The sequence below is a fragment of the Carlito syrichta genome, unplaced genomic scaffold, assembly GCF_000164805.1.
Source record: "Carlito syrichta isolate Samal-C Ts95f unplaced genomic scaffold, Tarsius_syrichta-2.0.1 Scaffold305742, whole genome shotgun sequence".
Classification (NCBI taxonomy): Eukaryota; Metazoa; Chordata; class Mammalia; order Primates; family Tarsiidae; genus Carlito; species Carlito syrichta.
Window position 1 is genome coordinate 22813 of NW_007249838.1, and position 7830 is coordinate 30642.

The 7830-nt window shown below is 49.5% G+C and overlaps 1 pseudogene; it reads right to left on the reverse strand.

Moving 5' to 3' along the window:
- Window positions 1–5903, reverse strand: part of LOC103264845 — a 12932-nt pseudogene extending 7029 nt beyond the window's left edge.
- Window positions 5904–7830: the final 1927 nt, after the last annotated feature.

The window sequence follows — 7830 nt, forward strand, 5'->3', positions numbered from 1 at the left end:
ACCTCAGCCTCCCAAAGGCGCGGGATGACAGGCTGAGCCACCGAGCCCGGCTTTAATTTTGATATGATTTCAAATTCACAAAAAAGTTGGAAGAAGGTACAAGGAATTCCCATACGAGAGTCACCCTGATATTCTCTCACTCCCTTTTTCCGTCTCTCAGAGCAGGTGATCTTTTGTTCGGAACCACTGAAATTGATGAGACTCTGTGCCCCTTCGATGTGTCCTTCCTTAGAACGGGACATTCTCTTGCAGAATGTTGGTGTGATGATCAACATCAGAACATCTCATGTGGATGTATTTAACCCACGTCCATGTTTAGATTTCAACAGCTGTCAAATAACATCCTTGCTTGCTATTTATTTTTGCCCGATGTAGGATCGCACATGACACTTTGTTTTCACGTCTCTTTCGTGTCCTTTCATCTGGAACCTGTCCTCAGTCTCTCGTTGTCTTTCTTGACCTTGACATCCTTGAGGAACACAGGCCAGTTCTTTTGTGGAATATCCTGCAGTTAGAGTTTGTCAGATGTTTCCTTCTGATTGATTCAGGTTCTGCATTTTGGGCAGGAATATCACACGAGTGGCGCGGTGACTTTCCAGGGGCGCATTACGACAATGTGTCCCAGCACAGGGGATGCACACTTTGAGCTTTTGATTAAGTGTCTGCTTGGTCTCTCCACTGTAGTCATTGCTTTTCCCTTTAGAATCAATAACTAATTTGCGAGGAGATGCCTTTTAGACGACATAAACGCTCTGTTGTCAATAAACTTTCATCCACTGTTTTTAGTAGCCACTGATGATTTTCTAACTGTCGTTTCTCCTACAGTTATCAGTTGGCATTCGACTATGAAGAAGGGCTGTCTTCTCTCCCGTTTATTCTTTATGTATATGACTGTGGACTTGGGTATTCTTAGTTTATTGGTCCTATTGTAATTTGCTACGGCTGCATTTTATTTGGAGGCGGAATTGCCCCATGTTTGGCCAGGGGTGCCCTTGGAGACTGGCTCCTGGTCTTTTGACATGTGCCCGTTATTTGAGGGTCTCCTTACTCCCTTGTCCAACAAGATGCTCCAGGCTCATCCTGAATTATCTCAACTTCAGTTCTAGAAGCAACCGTTTCTCCAAGGAGCCCCTATTCCTTTTTGTGGAGAGCAGGGCTGAGAAGTCAATATCTGGGTCCTAAGGTAGTGTGCTTGTTCGCCCAGACTATAACTGCTTCTAGGCCCTCTCCAAGGAGCTGGGAACGTGTGCGTGTGGATGTGATTGTGTGGATACAGACACATGTACAAATACATGAAATCTTTCATCTTTTCTTCCTTCCCCCTCCCTCCCTCCTTTTTTTCCTTTCCTTCTCTCTCTCTCTCTCTGTCTGTCTGTCTCTGTCTCTGTCTCTGTCTCTCTGTGTCTTTCTTTATTTCTGGACAGTTCTGTTGGCCAGGCTGGAGTCCAAAAATATGATCATAGTTCATTGCAGCCTCTAACCCCTGGGGGCTCAAGTGATCCTCCCACCTCAGTCTCTTGAGTAGCTGGGGTTACAGGTACATACCACCATGCCCAGCTATATTCCTTTCTTTTTCTTTTTTTTTTTTTTGAGTTGGAGTCTCACTCGGTCGCCCAGGCTAGAGTGCAGCAGCATGCTCATGGCCACCCCAGCGTCAACCTGCTGGGTTCCAGCGATCCTTCCGCCCCAGTCTTCCAAGTAGCTAGAACTACAGGCGTGCGCTACCACACCCAGCTAATATTTTTTTTTTTTTACTTATTGTATAGACGAGGTCTTGCCAAGTTGCCTGGGCTGGTCTTGAACCCAGGGGCTCAGGCAATCCACTCGCCGTGGTCTCCCAAAGTGCTGGAATTAAAGGCTGGGTCAATGAGCCCGGCCGATATTTATTTCTATATCTACTAATCTATATTAAAAACCGTGAGTTCATACTTGCTATTGACTGAGTTGTGTCCCCTCAAAATTCATATGTTAGGCCGGGCGTGGTGGCTAACGCCTATAATCCCAGCACTTTGGGAGGCCGAGGTGAGTGGATTGCCTGAGCTCGTGGGTTCAAGACCAGCCTAGGCAACTTGTTGAGACCTCGTCTCTACAATAAACCAAAAATTAGCCGGGCGTGATAGCGTGCACCTGTAGTTCCGGCCACTTGGAAGGCTGAGGCAGAAGGATTGCCGGAGCCCAGCAGGTCAAGGCTGCGGTGGCTGGGAGTGTGCCACTGTGCTCCAGTCTGGGCAACAGAGTGAGACTCTGATTCAAAAATAAAAAATTCATGTGTTGAAATGCTAACCTCTGATGTGACTGTATTTGGAGCAAGGATGTAATTAAAGTTAAATGAGATCATAAGAGTGGATCCTTATTCCATAGAATTAGTGTCCTTGTAAGAAGAGGAGGCACCAGAGTTCACATGCACTCACCCTCACTCTGTCTCTCTTTGTCTCTGTCTCTCTCTCCCCCTCTCACCACATAAGGACACTGCGAGAAGGTGGCCATCTACAAGCCAGCAAGAGAGCACTCACCCCAGAACCTGAACTGGCTGGCATCTTGAGCTTGGACTTCCCAGTCTCCAGAGCTGTGAGAGAATAAACTTTTGTTGTTTAAGCCACCCAAGTCTATGGTACTTTGTTATGGAAGCCCAAGAAGTTTAATAGAATACTGAGCTTTAATTATCTATGTGAATGGTGTGTTTCTTAAGTGCATCTGTCATGTAGCATTTGTCTGTAGGACTTTGCTGCTTTGGGCCTGTCTGGATTGTCAGTTGATAGACAAGGGCCACAGTCTACCTTGTCTGTGTAACATCATAAGCAGCGGGTGCTTTCAAAAATAGTTTAGCAGGCCGGGCACAGTGGCTCACGCCTGTCATTCTAGCACTTTGGGAGGCAAGTGAACGGACTGCCTGAGCCCGCGGGTGTGAGACCAGCCCAGACAACTTGTTGAGACCTTGTCTCTACAATAAATCAAAAATTAGCCAGGTGTGGTAGCACACACCTGTAGTTCCGGCCACTTGGAAGGCTAAGGCGGAAGGATCGCCTGAGCCCAGCAGGTCGATGCTGGGGTGGTCTGAGTGTGCCACTGCACTCCAGGCAATGGAGTGAGAGTGGGCGACAGAGTGAGACTCCAACTCAAAAAAAAAAAAAAGTTTAACATGTCCATGATGCTTTATCAGGAAAAGCAGAGTTGACTCAAAAGGTGCACTGCTATTTGTCAGTTGAGTGTGAAAGCTCACACGGGAACAAGTCTCAGCCCAGCGAGGGCACCATAACTGTCCACCTGCTTAAACAGTTCCTGCAGGAGACAGAGAAAGAGGGAAGGAGGCTAGTGCTGGTTCAGTGTATGTAGCAAAGTGTATATTAAGTACTCAGTCCGGGCCAGGCACTGTGGCTCACACCTAAAATCCCAGTGCCTTGGGAGGCCGAGGTGAGAGGATCACTTGAGACCAGGAGTTTGAGACCAGTCTGGGCAATAAAGCAAAACTCCTGTCTCTATAAAAATAAAAGCAGGCCAGTGCCTTGCTAGACTCTGGTGCGTCCATGGGCTCCTCAAGCTACAGCTTTTGCCATGATTCCTGGCTTTGGCCCTCTCTCCCACCTTGGGGAGCTGAATCTCCTCTTTCTCTCTCTCTGATTTACTTTCTAAACAAACTATAGTCTCTAATCTAACCTCTGTGCTGGCCTCTGAGTGTCGGCCCCCTTTCCAGTCTGTGAAAGGTGAATAATAAACTTTACTTCTTTCCACTTTCAAAAAAACAAAAATAAGATTCGCCAGGTGGTGCATGCTTGTAGTCCCAGCTACCCAGGAGGTTGAGGCGGGAGGATTGCTTGAGCCCAAGACTTTGAGACTGCAGTGAGCTATGATCATGCCACTGCACTCCAGCCTGGGCAACAAAGCGAGACTCTATCTCTCTCTAAAAAAAAGAGACTCAGCCTGCAGCACCTCACTTCATCCTCACAGCAACACTGGAAGGTGGGTATGATTATTCCCATTTTATTTATTTTTTATTTTTATTTTTTTGAGTTGGAGTCTCACTCTGTCACTCAGACTGGAGTGCAGTGACCGCTCCTGGCCACCGCAGCGTCGACCTGCTGGGCTCCGGCGATCCTTCCGCCTCAGCCTTCCAAGTAGCTGGAATCACAGGCATGCGCTACCACGCCGGCTGATTTTTTTGATTTATTGTAGAGATGCGGTCTCGCTGCCCAGGCGGGTCTCGAACCCGCGGGCTCAGGCAATCCACTCACCTCAGCCTCCCAAAGGCACGGGATTGCAGGCTGAACCACCGAGCCCGGCTTATTCCCATTTTAAAGATGAGAAAATAGGCTGATGTGGAGGCTCACACCTGTAATCTCAGCATTTTGGGAGGCCAAGGTGGGAAGATTACTTGAACCCAGGAGTTTGGGAGTTTAAGACCAGCCTGAGCTACACAGTGAGACTTTGTCTCTAAAAAGAAAAAATAATAATAAAAGAAATAAACATGAGAAAACAGGCTGACAGATGAAGTCATTTGCTTAAGATTAAACACGTAGGACCCCTTCCCTGGATTTCAAGTCCCTCGAGAGTATATACCAGCCCGAGTTGAACCATATTGGAACCTGAGACACAAGAAAAGAGATTCGCCCCTACACGCTGTTATCCATATATCCTTCCATATTTTGAATCAAGTGGATAAAACATGACTAGCTACAAAGCTCCATGCTACTCCATCTGTCCGCAGGCCATTGCCAGCCCTCCTGAAGCCACTTGTCAGGGCACGCAGTGGCGGCCTGCGTGAGAGTCCTGGGCTGATCGGTCATGATTGTACTTGCAGGATCATAAACAATGGTCTGTCTTTATTTTATTTTATTTGAGTTGAGTTGAGTTGGAGTCTCACTCTGCCACCCACGCAGGAGTGCAGTGGCACACTCACGACCACTCCAGTGTCAAACTGCTGGGCTCAGGCGATTCTCCTGCCTCAGCCTTCCAAGGAGCTGGACCTACAGGTGCCTGGTTAGTTTTTTATTTATTGTAGAGACAAGGTCTCGCCAAGTTGCCTGGGCTGGTCTCGAACACGCGGGCTCAGGCAAGCCACTCGCCTCGGCCTCTGTCTTTATTTTAAATCTTGATATCTTGTCCACCAGAGATTTTCTTTTTTTAAAGTCAGGGTCTCTGTCACCCAGGCTAGACGGCAGTGGCACAATCATGGCTCACTGCAGCCTCGAATTCCCCGGCTCAAGCCATTCTCCTACCTCAGCCTCCCAAGTAGCTGGGATTACAAGTGCACGCCACCATTCCTGGCTAATTAAAAAAAATTTTTTTTATAGTGACGAAGTCTCTCTATGTTGCCCAGGCTGGTCTCGAACTCTTGGGCTCAAGCAATCCTCCTACCTCAGCCTCCCAAAGTGCTGGGGTTACAGGTGTGAGTCATTGCACCCAGCCGGTCGTGGACTTTTTGTATCGACTCTTCTTCTTAAACTATGGTATTGAGATACTGTTTATCTAGACAACTACGTGTTGGTGCTCGCCTACATTTTGTGCCTGGAGAGAGCCCTCACTCACCTTCATCTGGGCCCCGGGGAAAGCCCAGGCTCGGCCTGGATCGCACCTGGTGTCCATCTCCAAGTCTACCTTCTCTAAACAGGGCCCTGATGGGGGAGGGGGTCATTACTGCCTCCAGCAATAATGCAGGTCTCACTCGACCCCACCCCTGGGGGGGCCTCCCGCCGCAGCCCACACAACTGTGGGGACCCCACCCTCTCGTTCGAGGCGTGGAGTCATAAAGCTGTAACAACAGAAATGGCTCCGTTGTGTGGCAAGCCTGGGGTCACGCGCCTGCAAAAGTGTTTGGAGACGCCAGGTATTCCCCACCCAGCCTCAGTCGCACCTGACCCAGAAGCCGCAGGTTCCCTTCCCGGTGCGATGTGCTCGTCTGAGCGCATGGCTGAAGCATTCCTGGGTTCTTCCTGCACTGACAGGCCAAGAGTTCGATTCTCCTATTGCTTAGAACTGGCCAGAGGGTGTCACCACTGGAAAGCCCAGCCCCGGCCCGGGGGCCTCACAGCCCCTTCCTTGGCCGACTCTTAATAGTGCTGTCGTGGCTTAGCCTGTAATCCCAGAGCTTTGGGAGGCCGAGGTGTGTGAATTGCCTGAGCCCGCAGGTTCGAGACCCGCCGGGGCACTTGGCGAGCCCTCGTCTCTACAAGAAATCAAAAAAATTAACCGGGCGAGGTAGCACACCTGTAGTTCTGGCTACTTGGAAGGCTGAGGCGGAAGGCTCGCTGGAGCCCAGCAGGTGGAGGCTGTGGTGACCGGGAGCCTGCCATTGCACTCCAGTCGGGCGACAGAGTGAGATTCCAATTCAAACAAACCAAAAAATAGTGTTGTTGACAGCCTGAGGCACCACCTCCCATCGGAGATGAACATTGCTGAGTTCCTAGTTCTTTACAACAGTTTCTCAGGGTTTCAGAAACCAGTCAGAACCCTCTTAGCTACAGTGTGACGTGCTGATGCTCTTTTTGTGCAGGACAGGAGAGGAACTGGAGGTCATGGGATGGGGAAGAGAAACATCCCCTTCACCTTGCAAAAAATGACCCCACAGATCTCTGTGTGCGGGCTCTTACCCTTCCCGGGAATCTTTTTTTTTTTTTGTGGCCCAGGCTGGAATGCAGTGGTGCAATCCTAGCTCACGACAACCTCGATCTCCTGGGCTCAGGCGATCCTGGGACTATAGGTGCGTGTCACCATGCCTGTCTTATTTATTTATTTATTTATCTATCTATCTATTTATTTATTTATTTAGAGATGAGGTCTCGCTATGTTGCCCAGGCTGGTCTCAAACTCCTTGGCTTAAGAGAGTCTCCTGCTTTGGCCTCCCAAAATGCTAGGATTACAGGCATGAGCCACCAAGCCTGCCCCTATCCCCTGGAACTTTTACAGAAGCGTAATCAAGGTTGAATGAATAAGAGGTCAGCAGTGAAGAGGAAGAGAGAGAACCTTTCCTGACCACGGTTGAATAAGTGCCCAACAGCTCTCATCTTCCAGGAAGAAAGTAAGCATTTCTCTGGGGCCTTCTGGACCCCTGCAGCCACTTCTGTCCCCTCCGATCCAAGTTCCAGACTGCAGCCCGTGACTCAAACGCACAAACTTGCCACGAGGATGCAAGCGCTACTGGCATCACTGGCACGTAGTAAGTTCCACAGAATGCCCATGAAATCGATACAGCGCGTATAACGCCATCCCCGTTACAGCCCCTCCGAGGGTCGCACCCAAGCCCGTTCACCACCTGCCCCTGCCTGCGGCTTCTCGGTCACGCCCTCCCTTGCTAACCTCACCCAGGCCTCGTTTACTTCCTCCCCAGCCAAGCTGCCCCCCGTGTCCCTGCCACATACATACCCTTGCCTCTACCTAAACACTCTTCCCAGACCCACTCTCCATTCCACCCACTTCAGTTCCTGCCTAGTGGCGTAAATATTGCTTCTTCAGCCTCCCAGGGCCTCCCAGAGGGCTTAGTTTCCTCCATGTTTACTCTTCTATAGCCACAACACTGATCACTACTGTAATTACATACTAAACATTTTAGGGCGTTTAACATCTGTGGCTCCTTACTAGGCTGTAAACTCCTCCTCAGGGGCAAGGGCTGTAGGTCTCTCCTCTCCTGTTTGTTTACTGTCTACCAAGGAACCCAGACAGTGTAGGTCACTAATGAACTTTGTCGAAGGAATACAGCATTTTTTTTTTTTTTTTGAGTCAGGGTCTGTCGCCCAGGCTGGAGTGCAGTGGCTCGGCTCAGGTGATCGATCCATCCGCCTCAGCCTTCCAAGGAGCTGGAAATACAGGGCATGCACCACCATGCCTGGCTTATTTTTT